Source organism: Ruditapes philippinarum, unplaced genomic scaffold, assembly GCF_026571515.1.
Source record: "Ruditapes philippinarum isolate M1 unplaced genomic scaffold, ASM2657151v2 ctg4899_1_1_1_1, whole genome shotgun sequence".
NCBI lineage: Eukaryota > Metazoa > Mollusca > Bivalvia > Venerida > Veneridae > Ruditapes > Ruditapes philippinarum.
In genome coordinates, this window is record NW_026866768.1 from 108,804 (window position 1) to 129,310 (window position 20,507).

The following is a 20,507-nucleotide window of genomic DNA, read 5'->3' on the forward strand; positions in this document are numbered from 1 at the left end:
CTACATATCGTGTCATGAGGTGGGCAAACATTTTGCACCAAATTTATGTATTATTAATAGACAAGCTGGGTCACGACTTTACAGGCGACCCTGTGACCATATTACTTAAAATAGTGTGAAAATTAAATAATTATATTGCAAGAAAGTGTCCCATTTTAGATATTTCGATGCGGGTTCAGCAAAATAAATACGATAACCCCAATAGGCATATATATTGTGTACATAATCACGTCTGTAATTAAAGTCGTGGTGTAATATTGCTAGAGACATTTTAATTGAATGTATCTGATATGGCTATATTTGTACATTAAAGTTGTATGTTAAATATATATATTTGTTGTGTAATTTTTATATTGAAAAAAAAAAGATTACTAGCTGGAGGTTACGTACCACGGAGGATACGTACCAGGAGGTTACGTACCATTTTTGGAGGTTACGTACCACTTATATATTTTGGAGGATACGTACCATATATATATAATTTATATAAAATACAAATAATATAGAGCATAACAGTTATAAAAAAGACCGAATTTTATAACTTTAATATTACTTTTTAAAAATCACACATGAGCAATTATTAATATAAATGCAAACGTTTTATATATGATTATCACACATTCAGAAATGAGTAATCTAACAAATCACAAACAAATTGCAAACTATTGACATATGAGTGAATCAGTGTGGTGTACAGAAAGCAGCATGACGGAATCAGCACACTGTTTAGTTTGTTCTAAAGAAGTTACAAGAAGACAACATGCTACATTATGGGACATAACATTTTATATATGTCCCAGCTACCATGGACACATTCACCGAACTATTTAATTTGTTTTTATTGTATTTTTACGTGTGCGCTACATTGTATTAATTCACGGACAATGATAACATGATCAACGAACTGTTATCTACATAATTATGTACATTGTACCTGGGATAGAATAAAAAAACTGGTTCCCCAATTTTTACAAAAGGGGTAAAAAAGGAAAAAAAAACTACATTTTTTGCGAGAAAGAATTTTTCCCGAAAATAAAATGGGGCCAAAAATTTAAAATTTTCAACTGCAATTTTTTTTAATTTGAGCTATAAATAAATTTTACAAAATAAATTCAAAATAAAAATATTGTTAAGTTTTAAAAGCCGTATTTGTAACGGTACCCGGCCCCTTAACGGAAAAATTTTGGGAATAATACTTGTTTCCTTGACCTTTTTAGGATATTCCCAAAATGTCAGCTGTTTCGGGGGAAATCCCTGGTACAATTTTCAATTTAAAACCCAAACCCAAAGTGGAAAATTTAAAAAGAAACCTGTGCGCCATGTTTCAAATGTGATTTTTATTAAACATTTTCTTTTTGGGAATTTTTTTTTCACTTTGGGTTTTTAAAGAAAAACACAACATTGTAAACTGTCCAGGTCACGTTTTTTCATCCCGTTTACAAACCCCAAAAGGGCAGCAATTTTGGACAAAAGATCGATATAAAAAATAAACTCATTTTTTTTTGGGTTAAATGTACAACGTACACATTAATTTTAGTTATTTCAATTTTTGAAAATAGGAAAGTTTCCAAAACATATTTTTAATAATTCACAGCCCTTTTTTTTAAAAAAATGCTTTTTTCCCAAAATTTTTATTAAAAATGAATAACCCCCTTTCCCCCCTCAGGATTCTGCATCTGTAGGCCTAAATAAACTGATAAAGAGTTATGCCCCATACTGTTCATATAGAACTGGTCAAGAATTTTAATGTTATGATAATAGAAAGATTATACTATTCTACCAGAGACATAGATAACTACATCTATGATTCTACTGCACTTGTTTTTCTGTCACATTAATTGGTGCATGGGGCACTGCTAAGCACTAGTCCGATATATCAGAGTTACAGGCTTGTTATAGTTTATGTCTGGTCAAGCTTGACCAACATGCTTTGCGCAGAAGCAAAAATATCTCAAAGCGACGTCATATTTAAAGGACTACTTAAGCACTTGGTTTCAGGATAAATCCCATTTGAGAGGTTTGTAGAACTCTTGAAAATTTAATTGAATGTAAAGTTTTTTTTAACGAAGATTTCTTGATTATTCTAAAACCGACATTTTCTGATGTAAGTAATGTTTTTTTAGTCAAATCGGAAAAATGACAGTTTAAGAATCAAGACAGTTACTACGTTAAAAAATGTTAACATTCAATCAAATCAGAATTTACCACGAAACCAATTAAGTGCCTATGCACTGTTCTGCACCACCATTTAGATATATAAGCCGTAGTGTCTGCCATACAGCAGGAATGATTGTTTATAATATTATATATTTTTGGGTACAGGTAGCAGTGGGGAGTGTTATTAATAAAAATATTTGGTTAGTGAGCTGAATCCCTACAGGCTTGCTTCAAGGGTAAATATTGCCAAGATATGTAACAGTGTGAAATGCATGTCCTGTTTTTAAATTTGAAACAATTCAAACTGTCTGTGTTTATCGTCTGTTGATTCAATATCAAAATGCTTAAAATTAATAGGTAGCATTCTCACTAATTTGGTCTGAACAGCAAGCACAAAAGTACAGATAATCAGACATGTGTGGTTATAGGCTATTATCATGTCATTATCACCTTCAACTTACAGAGTGTGATCTGTTATATTATATATAATATAATATTTCAACTTTTCATATATTTATCATATGTATAACATTTTCATGACTGTACATTCATCCTAAAATTTGAATGAGCTCCATGTTTTTATTTTTCAATGATATGGATAAAAAATTTGCATACTTGTAGATATTAATTTTGACTGTTGCAGTAATATTTTGAACTTTTCAGGATGCTATCAGACGAGGCATTGTGGGAATGGTGGGCAGGTAATTCAAGCATATTGCATTTTGTTACACAAAGAAGCCTTCTAGCCAATATGATTGTTTAAGCCTTAGTATGGGCTGTCCTTAAATTTTCAAGTATTGATGCATAGATCCCTGACCTGTCTTTTTCTAATTATCAGATTGGTGGATACAATAAGAATTTCACTGCAAAATTTTTGTTAAAAAAAAACCAAAAATGCCCAATGGAATTTTTTGTTTTTTAAAAATTAAAAGTTTGTTTTTCCAAATGAAAATCAGATTAGGGATAGGGTTTTCTATCCGTCAAATTTAAAAATTTAAGTGGAAGCGCAAACCCTTTTTTATCTCATTTGATGTTGGGGGTTTTGGGCAAAAAATGGGGAAGCAAAAAAGGAATTTTGAAAATTGCAGTTCTCATTTGATGGAAAGGGAAGGGACTTATAAACCAACAAAAAAAAAAATAAAAATTTTAAAAAAGAAAAAGAAAAAAAGTTTTTCTTTTAAATTTTAAATTTATTTTTGAAACTTTTTTAAATAATTTTCCCGTTAATTAGAAAATTGAGTATAAAAAAGATCCCTGGGCCTCAGCACAGACTTTTAACAAAAATTTTTAAAAAAATTAAAGAAGCTCATTGTTTGAGATAAAAAACCAACCATTATGCGTTTGCGACCAACATGGATCTAAACCAGTCTGCGCATCCTAGCAGTCTGATCAGGATCCATGCTGGTCCTTACAAACCCTATAACAAGTAGAGAGAAACTGATAGCGAACAGCATCGATCCCTTTGGTCTTGATCCATGCTTGGTCGCAAACAACATCACGTTGGGTTTTTTCATGGCATGGCTCATATATACCATAGGCTGCAGGGGGTGACTTATTCTATCTATGACACTGCCCAGTAGTGTAGACCAAGATGCGCTGGCATGATTCATGCTGTCTCATCATGGTCTGCAATATTTGCTTTTCAAGTCGGTACATATTTTGAAATTTTCCATAAAACTGATTTATGGTTTTGTTCATATAGACAGATAGACAAGTCCACATTATGACATAAGATACGCTGTATTTACATGTAGCCTGGTATGGGACATTATTTTTGGTTAAATTATAAAAAGATTTTTGACAGGTTAATATTGCCCAGTATAAATGGTTGTTAGCTTACAAGACATTATCTGTTATATAACCATTTATACACAACCCATATAACATGTCAAAAAGTCTTTTATCCAATATTGATTGAATATTTAGTTGAATATTTATTTATTTCTTTGATGAAAAATATCAATTTTATTCATTTTAATGCAGAGTATAGTATAAAAATTACTACAGTTATTGTCCAATTAAAATTGATATTATAAACATGCAGCATTAAATAATGATTCAAAAGGTACTACTGCTTTATTTGTCACCTGTCATGTTTTAAATTTTTATTGTAATTTTTTTTCAGGACACCTTTAGTAAGAATCAACAAAATCAGTGATGAAACAGGTATGGATAATGTACAATTGATTGGATCATTCAATGATAGATGAATATGTTCTTGGATTTGCTAAACATACTTATGATATCATTTTATTAATTTCCCTATGGCAGGTAAAAAAATTACATAATATAAATGGATACAGTTTTTGTTGAGGGAGAAATCAATTTTATCACATAATCTTCGGTGCAGGAGTGTAATAAAGCCATGTAATAAAAAGGGTTTTAGTGTAATAGTGTAATAACACTTTGACGCGACGTAATTTGTTCGTTATATAAATTTAGCAGTAAAGCGCTAATGATAGTGTTACACTATAGGCGCATCAACGAAAAATAACTCTTTTTTTTTAACAGTTTACTATTCTTATTTTATATATGTGACAAATAGAATATTATATTCGTGTAGATTCAATACTAAATTTATTGAACTCGTTGAAAAAAACAATGTTATGCTGGCCAGAGGCTCGCATATTATGATTTTATTCAACTTGTTCAATAAATTCAGTATTAAACCTACACTAACTCAATATCGTCTATATATTTTCAACTTTACAGGTTGTGAAATTTTAGCTAAAGCTGAGTTTTGTAATGGAGGTGGATCAGTTAAGGACAGGGCTGCTTACTTTCTTATCAAAGATGCTCTGGATAAAGGTTTTTACATTTGTATACATAGAAGAATTACGATATTACTTTGTTTTGAGTCCAGTTATAAACATAATTTCCCCCCCCGGGAAAAGGGTTTTTGAAAATTAAATTTTAAAAAGATAAATTGGTAGCCTTTTTGTAAAAATTTTTAATATTTTTTTAAATTTTGAGTGAAAATAGGAATAAAAAACTAAAATTTTTTAGGAGGGTTTTTGAGAAAAAATTTTTCCCCAAAAAAAAAACCTTTAAAAAAAGCTGTCTGAATGGTCCCCAAATAAAAAAAGTTTTTTTAGTTTTCATTAGGAAAAAGAAAAAAATCTGAAATTTGGGAAAAGGAAAACCAAAAGAAAATTTCACGGGGTTTTAATTACATTTTCCCAAAAGGGCATTTTAAAATTCCCTAAAAACCGTCAAAATTAAAATTGACCGAATTTGTCCCTTTTTAAAAAAAAGGTGCGCACAGAATATTTAAGCATTTATATATGGTTAACTGGGGGTTTCCACTTCATGTAATTAAAGCTTACATTAATGAAGAAATAAATGAGCTGTGTCACGACAAAACCAACATAGTGCGTTTGCGACCAGCATGGATCCAGACCAGCCTGCGCATCCACGCAGTCTGATCAGGATCCATGCTGTTCGCTATCAGTTTCTCTACTTGCAATAGGGTTGGTAAGTGAACAGCATGGATCCTGATCAGACTGCGGGGATGTGCAGGCTTGTCTGTTGTCTGGATCCATGCTGGTCACAAACCCATTATGTTGTTTTTGTCGTGACATGGCTCAAAGGCTGTTTTCCCTGATGGTATTATACTTACATGTTTTCATCTGCTTATTATTGTTTACAGGACAGTTAGGCCCAGGGGGAACAGTGGTTGAAGGCACTGCTGGTAACACTGGTATTGGACTGGCACACATGTGGTCTGGCAATGGGGTACAAGTGTGTCATCTATATGCCTGATAACCAGTTTCTAAGGTAACTTGTATATTTGTTGTAGAAAAGTAAAGAAAAAAAAAGTTGGCAGTTTAATGAGTTTGTTATATAGTTGTTGATGGACAATATACTAAGAGAATATAGTTTTTCATAACAACCCCCAATCTAGCAACATGTGTCATATTACATGATGCTTATACAACATTACTTTGTATGATCTGTATAGGGCAGAAAACCAATTGAAAAGTACAATGTAAGTCCAGGATTTTATCATTTAGTTTCGTCAATAACTTTTTCAAAGTCCTTTTCTTTTTTATTGAATAAAGTGTAGCGCAGGCTCATTTAGGTAAGAAACCTATTTATTGGTCTCTACATGCCTTTAAATATTATTTATATATTATATTTTTTAATGAAAGAAATGTTATATATACATTATATATAAACACTGCAGCTTAGATTGTTCGGGAAAGGTTTGAGTTACAGAGGTTGGGGTTAGTGACAAATATCCACAAGCTGAACACTTGTGGTCAAAACATGCAGTTTCTCTAATTGAAAAAAAAAATTTAAGTATAGGATATTGACTAGAATGAGCACTTTATCCCAACAATAAAATGAAATATTTAAAAAAAGTTATGAAAGAAAAACATAACAGGACAGACTTTTGTTGCCACACGCTGATTAGTCAAAAGTGTATTGATGTGCCAAAGCTGCATTCTTAGATATGTTTGTTCTGGGTCATAATCTCGCTTCTAGAGGGGGATATTTGCCATACACAAAATATCACAATATCTCATTGTATTGTACAATTATTTGGACAACATGCAAATTACAGAATATCACCATGATATAGATGTTATTCTGGCTATGTTCACAATTCCGTCAGGCAGCTAATAATATGTTTCGACCATTCAGCTACCAAAAATGTATTCAACAACTAATGTAATACCATATAATTTTAAAAATTGGTAACATAGATGCCAATGAAATGTACTTTTTTGTAGTAATAAGCATTGTCTTTTTAAAGTGCTCAGATGTTTACATAAATACTATTTGAATGTCATCAAAACACGTGTGGGGTTGCACTTTTGTATAATTTTTTATATTTGTGTTGAAGAATTAGAATCCAAAGATAATAAAAATCGAGGGTTGACCACAGAACTGCAGTAACTTATCTGAAATAAAGGACTTACAACAGTTTTACAATGAACCCTTGAATAGAGAAAAGTTAAAGCTTCAAAAGGAACACCACTGATGAGCTTGGTTTGCTTAAAACAATGTATAGCTAATGACAATTTATTTAATACATAATGAAAGGCCAATAAAGTCTGTTTTCTATGCTTGTCAAATGTACAAGAAATTTTATCTAATGAAAGATAATCCTTGCTGCATTTGTATTTTGGGAAAATTTTATAGTTTTTTCCCTTTTAAAAAGTAATTTAGTTATTAAACTTTTTAAAAGGGAATTTTTGAGCCAATTTATATTTAAATTTTCCAAACCCGTGGTTCCATTTGTTTTATCAAAAGTTATTTGGCTCTTGGGTTAGTAAAAATTTTTTGGTTTGGGTTAGCCCCAAAAAAGTTTTACCGAGAAAAATTGAAAAATTTTCAGAAAATTTTTTGGGCGCATGTTAAAATGTTCACTTTTGGGGTTAAAAATTGTAAAATTTTTTTTCAGCAAATTTGAGGAAATAATTTCCCTTAACTTTCTAAAAAACCAAAATTTCCCAAAAAATATTTGGGCGTTTGAATCATGAAAAAATTAACAGGGGCTGTTTGGGCAGCATGCTAAATAACAAAAAAATAAAATTGGGGATTTTTGAAAATTCTTGGAATTTTTTTATTTAAAAAAAACAAATTGGTTTAAAAATTTGGGTTTAATTGGATTGGGAGTTTTTGGGTAAGGGGGTTTATTAGAATTTTCCTTTTTTCTTTTACTTTGGTTTATAAATGTCCTGCTGTATATCAAAATAGACTGGGCAAACGTTGGGGAAATTTTGGGAGCAATTTCCCCTGCCCATTTGGACACATTTCTAATTTTAACTTTAAAAAGGGTGGGAAAAGATTTTCCCGAAAATTTACTTACTAAAAATTTTTTTTAAAATTTTTAAATTTTAGTGTTGGGAACCCCAAAAAATTTTTTGCAAAAATTGCCCGATTTAATTTCCATCACTCTGTTTTTTCCAGAATGATAATTTCATTGTGCAAAATGACCAAAAAATGAATAGGGATAAGACTAAAAAGAAGTTGATTTTCCGTGTAATTCTGCATATATTTCTTAATTATTCCTTTCTGATTTTTTCATACTATTACTTCATTAAATTTGATCTATGAAAAAATTTCAAATTTATGTTTTTAGACTTTTTGACTAGAGTAGAGTTCCTTATAAGCATATTTAGTTTGTAACGGCAACATGCAAATGCATCAGAAAAAGTCTGACTTTGGCTTGGGTTTGAACTCGCTTTATTGAAGTAACAAAGCTCAAGACCACTGTTTCAAAGAATCATAGTCCCTGACATAGCTTTTACAGGTTGTACTTATTAGGAAGGTAGGTGTGCAGTCAACCATAACACTGTAGATATATATTTTGCAGGAGAAGATTGATATGTTAAAGACTTTAGGAGCAGACGTCAGACCTTGTCCTGTAAAACCATTCACTGACGAGATGAACTATAATCACCAGGTGAGATAATTATCTCCTCAAAATTAAAGAGATATACACTGGCATAACTTTATAAGGTCATGTAGAATCTTTTGTAAACTCTTTGTTTCAAGTTTTGTTTGTAAGCATCCACATACTGCCTATATTGTTATATTGCATGCATTTTGAAAAGCAATGAACCTAAATGGGAGCATGCCTTTAAATTGTAAAAAAAATAAAGTTTTTAAATAATAGCTTCATATCTGTCAATAGAAAGCCGAGAAAAGCCAAATTAGTTTGAATTTCAAGAAAAACCAGAGTAAAGATCATTTTCATACTAAGCTATATTCTGTTGCTGCAGGATATGATAGCCTAAAATGTTTATCTTATTTTTATTTTTCCTGTGTATTAAATAGGCAAAAAGGTATGCAGATACTTTAGAGAATGCTGTTTGGACCAATCAGTTTGATAATACAGCTAATAGAAGGGCACATATTGAAACAACAGGACCAGAAATATGGCAAGAAACAAGTATATTACATATTTTTGTTTTCTAATTTTTCTGTCTGTGTATATATACATTGTATAGTGGTCCTGATGTTTTGGCATTAAAGGACTGTATTTTACTTTAATGTGCTAAATTATTGAATTTGATTTGCCTTGGTTTAAGTATTGAATTGTTCTTTTATATTCTCAATTTGTTGGTAACCAGTATCAGAATGCTATGGTTAATCAGCCATCAGTCTAGAGCCTGGCCAGGCAAGGATTATGCAGGCTGGCCTGGTTCTCTACTAGTAGTGTAGACAATTTATTATCACTACTCACACTTGAATTTCACATTAAAACACATATATATTTTAAGCATTTTATATTTGGCCAGGAATTTGTTATACCAATGCTCTGACTTCAAGTTGTGTGTCTAAAATGTTTGTTTGTAAAGGGAAATGTAGAATTTATTATGACAGGGGGAAAAGTACATAATATTCAACTGTAGTAATAAATCAAATGCCATTTCCTCTTACATTTTTGAAAACCAGTGATAGCAACTTGTAATGTCATAGGTCGAGAGTCCTGGACACCTGGCAAACCCATACAGTCTAACTAGACATTACATGTAACATTTTTGTACATGTACTTAATTGTCAGAATTTTAATCTTGAAATCCCTTTCAATAATTAGAGACAGTTTCAAGTTCAAATTATGATAAGAGGATGACATGCAGTAAGTAAAGAAGAATTGCGTGTAATATTTTATCTTACATTGTAGATGGTAAAGTCAATGCTGTAGTGTTTGGAACTGGGACAGGGGGAACACTTGCAGGTAGTTTTGATTTCTTATTAGTAAATAGTAATATAGAAAGTTTTTAAATCTATAAATAAATTACATTTACTTTTGACAACTTGTCACTCTCTCTAACAATTATTCATTAATTAAAAGGTCAGCAGTCTCCATGGTCAAGTGGTTTATATCGCCAGCTTGCTCTTGTGGTTTTGAATCCCATGAGGGACTGCTTTCAAGAGAGGAAGCTATCTAGCTAGCTTACAGACATTAGGAGCCTGTTTGTGCCTGAAATAATGTATGTAGGAACACCTGAGGTCTTCCTCCACCAGTAAAGCTGGAAAGTCACTGTATGACCTGTACTACATTGTATGTTGGTGTGACAGAAAATCAAACAAACTCAAACAAAATATAACAATTCTTTACAACCCCTGTAGTTAAGGTTACTGACCCTTGCCCCTAGCCAATTAGACAATGAGAGTATGAATCAGGTATGAATTCAGGTAGATAGGATAAAGCTGTTCTAGCTATTCTCCAGTGTCCATAAGCCTTAAATAATGCAAAGAGAGCACCTGATGTCTTCCTCTCCTGGTAAAGTTGCTACAGTATATGACCATTACAGTATTGCTGTAACTAAATAGTATCTAAACAGTATGGTTATTCTTATTCCATAATTCGAATTCTATGTCAGAATTTTAATTATATACATGTATGTCATGTATAGTGGTTTAACATTTGAATCTGGTATGTACATGATGTGACAAAAACATATTTCCTCACTTTGTACCATCTGTACTATCTGATAATGGTGTTTGCAATTCAGTCAATATTATTTTTGAAATTTTCCCTATAAACAATAAATGGTCCTGTCCAGATTGAAAGATGGAAATGTCCATTTAAGATATTTTGCTTGGCAAGGGTTAAAGATTCTCATCTTAATGGTTTTAATAGCTGGAAATTTGCTTTACAGTGTTTGTGTGATACAACTCAAGTAATGTATATGTTACTTTTTACAGGGACAGGTATCTACCTTAAAGACAAAAACCCCAAAATACAAGTTGTTTGTGCAGATCCCCAGGTATGATTTTAAAGATGTTTTATTGATAAAGTTTTGAAATTATTATACATTAATTGAAGGGAATGTTAGGGTCAGAACTTTTCAGCACTGTTTTCAATCAAAGTGACATTAGTTTTCAATTAAAGTGACATTATGCTCATATTTTTTCTGTCAAGTTGAGTTGAATTATTGTTTTCAAGAGATTGACTATGGTGATTGACCAGTTATTGATAATAAATTTTTTTTTGGATAAAATATAAAAGCTACAAGAAAATTATAAAAAAACTAAGCTTATTTTGTTAAAGTTTTAAATTTATTTTACACAGAAGGTTTGATTCGTTGACAAGACGTGTCTGTATTTTGTGAACATAAAGGAATGTTTAGACAGAATACTGTAAAAGTGATTAAGTTAGAAATGCGAAAATATTGGTGAATTTCGCCAATTGACAAAAATTGCTAAAATTTCCTCCAGCGAAAAAATCAACCAACCTGTCATTAAATTCTACTCTTGCAACATTCGCTCATATTTCCTCACGTCAAATATCTAGAATTTTAAATTTGCTAACTTTTGGACACGCCAAAATATCCACTAATAACGCATGAATACTGGAATAAATTTATTACTTACTGTTTTGTACATTAATTATCATAATCTAGAAACTAAGTGAATAATAATTGATATAATATAATGTTAAAACAACCTTCTATACCTTAAACAGAGAAAATTAATTGTGCACCTCTGTAATTTATATAAATGAAGCATTAAATTCTGTATTTTAGTTTATCTAGAGTAGCTTCCCTTTAGTAGTAAAAGTTGCGTTTGTGTTTCACTAAAGGGGCAAGCAAGAATTTGGTAGACTTTGCTTATAACTTTTAAAAAATTCAATTATTGAAAGTATTTCTTTGTTGATGATTATTTTTGAAATATGTAATCCAATTAGCACAACTTTAAAATGGAAAAATAAGCATAATGTCACTTTAAATCTTAATCTAGCCTCCATATATAAACTGACATTTCCTTAGGAGTTGCCCTGTGTTTGTCATAAGTTGCGATAACATATATGAATAAACTTATAGGCATTTTTAGCTGGGGGTTTAATTATCTAAGCTTTAGATAAGACCTTGATTGACTTTACCTTTTATTCCAGGGAAGTGTCTTATATAATTGGTTTAAGAATGGTCAGTTAGAAAGGACAGATGGTAGCTCAATAACTGAGGGAATAGGTCAAGGTCGTGTCACAGAGAACATGAAAGGGGCACCTGTTGACGATGCAATGTGTATACTGGATAAAGATGCTGTAGAAATGGTAAAATAGTGCTGGCGTCTTTGAAGCCAAGATCATATTTTGAAAGTTACCATCCTTAAAGGAACTCAACATGAAATTTGAATTTTCTTTATAGATCAGCTAAGGCACTTAAAGCAGAAAGGTAATTAAGAAATATACTCAGGAATGAATAGATTATTGTATTTTTGTGCCATTTTTTGCCCAATTTGAGTTGCAACCACTTTTCAATTTTAGGTCATTTTAAGGCCAATCACAATTAGAATAATAATTCTGGAAACAATGGATTGAGTGAATGATTTGAAATTTTGCACACAAGTTAGAGGTCTAGACTGACATCAAATGAAAAATTATTTGCAGTCCCATCACGTCAAAATACCTCTGTGGAGACCCTTTTAAAAGTGCCTGCATTATTATAAAGCCAAACATTTTGAAGGTCAAATTTTCATAATTCAGGAAATTTCACCATCACTTAATTCATCATAATCATAATATATACATAGATTTCCTTTATTTTCTGACACAATTAATCCTCAGGAAAGAGATTTACATTTACATCTTGAAATCTTGCTATAGCCCCAAAAAGACCATGACCTTCAACGTTCAAGCAATATGACCTTCAACCATTTTAGGCACACATTTTATTTAAGACCATAATATTAGTTTTGTATGAAACTGAAACATGACATATCTATAACATTTCAGACATTCCGATTGTTAGATGAAGAGGGATTTTTTGTTGGTGCATCGTCGGGTTTGAACATCTCCGCAGCCTACCAGCTTGCCAAACAGATGGGTCCAGGACATACAATAGCAACATGTTTGTGTGACACTGGACAGGTGTGCTGCTTATAAATATGTTTATTTCTTCGTAAAATTTACAAAAGCCGACTTTTTGACCCAAGTATCCATTTTTAAACTGATTGGTCAGCTAGTAGTATAGAGCTTGCATGGTCAGTTAGTCCCCTTGCATGGACATGAGTTTGTCACTGTATTTAAAGCAGCATGCCTCTTGATTCATGCTAATGTTCATAAAACAGTAAAACATTGTGAATTGGAAAAAGAAAGTATTTTACATTGAAAATGGCACTAAAGGCTCTCACAATCCACATTAATTACCAAAAAGAGGTCAAGATATGCAGAAATAGCCCTTTATGGTGATAAATTGTACAAAATCATTGATTAAATGCACATAACATGTCAATTATTAGTAGAATCGTCATTCTTGAATCTTTTTACTTTTCTTAAAATCTTAATACATTTTGCTGAAGTTTAATTTTCTTGAAATATTTTGACTCATCTGGAGGCATGTAGCTTTAAGTTAGTTTAAAACTAATTTACCTTTAAGTTAGTTTAACTCTCATTTAGGAGTGTTATTAAAATCAATATTACCACTTTCTCATAGATGACTCTTCAATTAGCGATAAAGAGTGGTCAGTTCTGTCGACAATACATACTTTGATATACACTTGGTAGATTGATTTCAGGCAAATACATGTAGTTCTGGAAAAATACCAAGCCCTGGAAAAAAACACCAATCCCGGAAAAATTACCAAGCCTTGGAATAATGTTCTTCTACCACAGCAAAATATGTGTGTCAGGAATGTTACAAAATTAATCATGCTGAGTGTAGTACTGTAATGTCAAACACATACTGATCATGGAAAAATACACCACAGAAAGTTTTATGTTTCATTTATGGTATGCCAACCTGACAATGTCAACAAATATTAATTGGTGTACATAAATATTTCATATAGAACATGACTGTGTGCTGGAACAGTCTCAGATACATGAAATGATGTCATGGCATTTATACCTTCAATCAGTCGTATTATATAAATACCTAAATGTACCACTTTTGATTTAAGTAAGATACAGTCTATGGGGGGATAAGACTGCCAATAATATGTTATATGTTAGATTCAATGTTGAATTTATAATTGGAGACAATTCAAAGCCTATGGTGTCAAAAATTTAATGTTAGAATGTGAATGTTCTCCACTATTGCAAATTGAATAATACTTATATTTTTAGCAGGACTATTCGATAAGAATAAGTAGAGCTATTGTAGTCACCCGAGCGTCGGCGTCAGCGTAACCACTAATGTTAAAGTTTTTGTAATACCTCAAATATTTTCAAAGTCCATTGACATAAGGCTTTGAAACATGTTGAAATTTTATGCTCTTCTTTGAGAGCATAATAGGACTCTCTCCAAGGCCTAAAACTGTAATATGGATTTAAAGAAAAATTTTGCCTTTTTCTTTACTTAGAAAATTTTACCTTTTAATCAAGTTTTTTTACTATCAAGCACTAAGAATAGTCGAGCGTTGCTGTCCTCTTGTTTGACTTAGAATTTACGTTAAAGTTTTTGTAATACCTCAAATATCTTCAAAGTCCATTGACATATGGCTTTGAAACTTTGCACACTTGTTCACCATCATGACTCCAACCTGTAGACAGGAGGAGGTAACTCTATCAAGCATTTTGACAGAATTATGCCCCTTTTTCGACTTAGAATTTACGTTAAAGTTTTTGTAATACCTCAAATATTTTCAAAGTCCATTGACATATGGCTTTGAAACTTTGCACACTTGTTCACCATCATGACCCCAACCTGTTTACAGGAGGAGGTAACTCTATCAAGCATTTTGACAGAATTATGCCCCTTTTTTGACTTAGAATTTACGTTAAAGTTTTTGTAATACCTCAAATATCTTCAAAGTCCATTGACATATGGCTTTGAAACTTTGCAAACTTGTTCACCATCATGATTCGAACCTGTAGACAGGAGGAGGTAACTCTATCAAGCATTTTGACAGAATTATGCCCCTTTTTCGACTTAGAATTTACGTTAAAGTTTTTGTAATACCTCAAATATCTTCAAACTCCATTGACATATGGCTTTGAAACTTTGCACACTTGTTCACCATCATGATCCCAACCTGTAGACAGGAGGAGGTAACTCTATCAAGCATTTTGACAGAATTAAGCCCCTTTTTCTACTTAGAATTTACGTTACAGTTTTTGTTATACCTCAAATATTTTCATAGTCCATTGACATATGGCCTTAAAACTTTGCATGTACTTGTTGACGATCATGACCCCAACCTGTTTACAGGAGGAGGTAACTCTATCAAGCATTTTGACAGAATTATGCCCCTTTTTCGACTTAGAATTTACGTTAAAGTTTTTGTAATACCTCAAATATTTTCAAAGTTCATTGTCATAAGGCTTTGAAACATGTTGAAATTTTATACTCTTCTTTGAGAGCATAATAGGACTCTCTTTAATGCCTATAACTGTAATATGGATTTAAAGAAAAATTTTGCCTTTTTCTTTACTGAGAAAATTTTACCTTTTAATCAAGGCTTTTTTTTACTATCAAGCACTAAGAATAGCCGAGCGTTGCTGTCCTACCGACAGCTCTTGTTAATAGTACAATTATTGTGCCCACTGTATGGCTAGACACATTGTCTTTAATTTATGAAATAATACAAATGAACATCATTTAGCCAGTTTCTATGTATGCAGAACTTACATGTATACTGCTGTATAAGTACTTATTTGTGCGAGCTTAAAATTCTGTAGTCTTTGTTAAAACAAGGTGTCTTATATTTCTACGTAATTTATTTCTGCAGCCCTTTTCAACCTCACATTAGCTTCTTTGATTTCCATGTTTCTATGGTTACACACTTCATGATTTTCATATCTATATGACAGTTTGTTGGCTTGCAGTTTCAAAGCAAACTGGTGACAAGTATGGTGAATTGACATCATAGTATCAATTTCTAATTATTTCTCCTTTTGGTGTTATTAACACCATTGTGAAGAAGTTGCTTCTTACCTGTGAAGTAAGTGAGAAATTTACACAGTGGAGTTTATCACATCATTAATTTTGAACCTCTGCAAACAATAATCTATGACCTCTCACTGGAATGATTATTGAGCTCATATTTAGAACATTGTCCCTGCAAACATTTGCCTCCTGATTTTGCTGTGGTGGACAGTGTCTTCTGATATGTTTTGTAAGGGCAGACATCCCCCCCCCCAACCACTCCGTCCAAATGAATTGGGAGGACGAAAAACATTTATAAATATACATGTATACACAGTGGCTTTTCTAGGATTCGAAAAACAGGGGGAATTTTTATAGAAAAGTGAGAATTAATTTCTTTTGTTGATCTTTTTCCTTCTTTTTCTTTGTAAATTTTTCCCCCTGCCTGAAAAAATTGGGGGGGGGGGGGGGGAATTCGCAACAATATGAGTGAATCCCCAATCCCCCTTCCTAGAATAGACACAGTATACATGTATTAAGTTATCATTTTTAGGAATGCCGTTTCATGGAAATATACAAAAAAAAATTGTAAGAGTTTATGGGACATTACCGGTACTACAACAATCATTATAAATGCATACAAATTCCTTGTTCCTCAAGAATATAAATAGTCTGTAACTGTTAACTCCCCTGATCAGTACAGTAGCGTTACAGCTTTACCTAGTTACCATGACCCCAGGTTAAAGAAACAAGAAGCTTTGAATTTAGTTCATTCAGACTTATTTCCCCCTGAAAATGGTTGCTTGAGTGCAAACTAAAAATATTAATGACTCATTTTTCATAATTCGAAAATCATCTTCATCCTTTGATTGTATTTTGTTAATTGAAATCTCTTAAAATTAGAATTTGAATTTCAAAGCGAGGCTAATGAAATATATAAAATAATAATAATAATAATAATAATCTTTTATTATAGTGACATGTGTTTTCGTTCATGAAAATTACATACATACAATGTAAATAAAGAACACCCGGCCTTATAGGCCTATAGGTCACCTTAAAATAAGTAGGATAAGGGTTCTAAAGCTGTATTTGATTTTATGATTGTATTTTATAGGATTTTGAGTGAAAATATTTTAGTTAAAACATATTTTATATAGCAAATTTACAAGCATGTATCAATTTACATCACAATATTTATGGATTGGAAAACAAGCATAACACTTATATTAATTGAATCCTTTTCCAGGAGTTTTGTCTTTTATTACATGTATTTCACTTTATACAGTCAATCCACATTAATATGATGATTCATTTTACATTTCAAAATTGATCTAAATTAACAAAATTTCCTATAATATTACATGTATTTCACAATAAGTTTTTTTAAAAAATTTGGTATGGTTGACTCATGGCATGGTTAATGGCATGTTTCATAGAAAACTTCTATAACTCTTCTGAAACATTAAAACTTTCCCAACAAATACAGTAAAGTAAGATTAAGGTGAAGGTTAAAGTAAAGTAAACAAGTAATGGAAAGTTGAATTGACCGATATAAAAAAATTTTCCAATGAACATTGAAACTTAAAAGAATTTTTTTGCAGCACTCCTGCTTGGAATGTGAAAATTATATTAACACTTGTTGGGGGGGATAGGGGGGCTAGCTGGGATATTATGAAATTCTAAATGGAAGTCTAGGTTTGGTAATTGATTTCTCTTAGTTTGAGTGAATTAAGCTGCACTTGTTTCTTTTCAGTCAGTTCATATACTTTTTCCTCATTTGTAGTGTTTTCATTTAGTGTCAAATATTTTTGATATTGTATATGTACATGTAGTGTTTGAAGTTTAAGAATTTTCTACTGTTTTAGACTTTGAATGTTTGCAAAGGTATCATGTTTAAATAGTTATGGTCAATATCAATTGTGAAACTGGTCAATGTCAATTGTGAAACGGTCAAACCTATAATCCTTGTAACTAGGAGCCTCAATCACCAAGTTGAATAGACTTTGAATCATGAACCTGTTAGTGTTTTGGGTTATATTCCTTCAAGGGACCAGGAAGTCTTCCTAATGTGAAGAAGTGACCTTGCTAGTCTATGGTTGTTTGATTTTACTGCTCACCATTTCCTGGATTACTTGAATAATGGGCATTCCACTATCAAAACAAGGTCATTTTAGTATGATGCATTACATAAATTTCAATCATTTTTGTTCTGCTGTAAAATTAAATTTTCAGTCAATTAACAGAAGGCACATGTTGCACCTAAAAGTCAAAGGAAAATGCTTGTTTAGAGCAAATCCTCTACATGCATCGAGAGGTTTTAGTTAAGCATGGTACAATTGTTCACCACGCTGAGGCTGTTTGTAGTGTGCAAATTTCAGGATTCTGCGACAAAGGTCAAGGTCACACTTATCTGTCAAAGGTCAAATTGAAATATGAAAATGTGTGTATGGACACTTTAGTATTTATGAATCTAGGGATTATATCAGAAATGTTCACAATCATGAGACAAAGTATTTTCAGGATAATTCAGATTAATATTATGTAAGGTCAAGGTCACCAGATATAATTTAAAGAGCATATCTTCTACATGCATGGAGGGATCTTGGTATTACTTGAAAGAATTTTTCACCATTATGAGATATAGCATCACACAAATTAAGCAGGACTTAAGGTCAAAGGTCAAGGTCACAGTATGAAGTCAGAGGAAAATAAATATCCATAGTTAAAACTTCTGCATACATTAGTGGATTAATATTTAACTTGGGACAAATGTTAAACATAATGAGAGGCATCATGTTACGTAAATTAATATGGTCCCTTAGGCCCCCTTGAAGATGGAGATCACATGAAAAGGTCCAAGGTCAGATAAAATAAAAATGTGAGTACTGATCATAATAAATTGTGGGAATTTAACATAAATGTTCACTTTTATGAGACTGAGTTTTTATGATGGGCATATTTTGTGACATATTGGCACTCTTGTTCATTGAATATCAGTCATCAACCATTTTTCACCGAACTTATCTTATAAAACTGTAAAGCTGAAATTACATCTTTTAATGCCTGCTTTAATTGCTCTTAAAAGTAAATTGTGTAATAAAATTTTTATTCCACTTTTTTTCAGAGATACTACGCAAAGCTGTTTAGCAAACAAGTTTTAACAGAAAAAGGTAACATTTTTAGTTACATTGTTATGTCCACAAAAATTAAAAGGAAGCTATGCTTTTTGTAATTTTTGGAATTAGAATGTATCCCTACAGACTAGCATTGGACTCAAACTCTTAACCACTGTCTTTATAGCAAATAAACATATTGCCTGTAACCACTGATCCCTTTATTTAGTCATGATTATTTGGTATTAATAATCATGTCAATTGGAGAGTTTATAGGAAAAAGGTCTTGAAATCTTCCTGGAAATCTTATGTACATTAATTGGACTGTACTAATATTGTATTTCTGAAAGGTTAGTTAATGTTCTTTGGCCAACTTTTGAAAACCAAAAATACGCCACTATTATCTGTTTCAAGCCTTACAGAAACTCATTTAAATAATGTAAAACAGTCCTATTGTTTGCTTAATTCTTGTAATTTGATACTGATATCCCTTAAATATTTTATGGATTATTCCATTTTCAAAACTGGACAAGTCTATTATACAAATTAAGCAGTTTAAGCATTAAAACTAGTTTATTTATGCAAATGAATAATTAGTTGGAATTGTCAAGGCCCAATGTAATATTGCAATTTTTGGGGAGGCTATGCCGACCCAATGTTAATAACCGTCCGCCAAATCTTACTGCCGCGGTAATCAGGTCAAAAAATAGTACCTTGATTTTTAGCTCGACTTTTCTATGAAAAGGGGAGCTATCCTACTCGCCCCGGCGTCGGCGTCGCGTTAGCGTCGGCGTCACACCTTGGTTAAGTTTTTCGTACCACCCCACTTTATTTCAGAAGTATTACAAGTATGGCTTTGAAACTTACCATACTTGTTCACCATCATAACCTCCATCTACAGACAAGAGTACATAACTCTGTCAAGGTTTTTGACAGAATTATGGCCCTTTTTTGACTTAGAAAGTGTATTGAGCTTGGTTAAGTTTTTTGTACCACCTCACTTTATTTCAAAACCATTGGAGGTATTGCTTTGAAACTGACCATACTTGTTTACCATCACGACCTTCATCAACAGACAAGAGGACATAACTCTGTCAAGGTTTTTGACAGAATTATGCCCCTTTTTGACTTAGAAAATACATTGAATATGGGTAAAATCCACTTATTGCCTTAACCCTTTGAGATATTGCTTTGAAACTTTTTATGCTATTTCACATCATTACCCCCATCTGTACGCAAGAGAAGGTAACTCTGTCAAGGATTTGTTTTAAAAATTAAGGCCTTTTATCGACTTAGAATCTTGGTTAAGTTTTTAGTACCAGTCTACTTTTTGACTGAACTGTTTGAGATATTAATTTGAAAGTTGGAATACTTGTTTACAATCATGATTCCCAAACATGTCCAGGAGAAGGTAATTCTGTTAAGGATTTTATTTGAATTATGGCCCTTTTTGACTTAGAAACTC

The 20,507-nt window shown here is 31.9% G+C and overlaps 1 pseudogene; it reads left to right on the forward strand.

Annotated features, from left to right (window-relative positions):
- Nucleotides 1-14: 14 nt before the first annotated feature.
- On the forward strand, nt 15-19,200 carry LOC132733648 (uncharacterized; annotated as a pseudogene).
- The last annotated feature ends 1,307 nt before the right edge of the window (nt 19,201-20,507 follow it).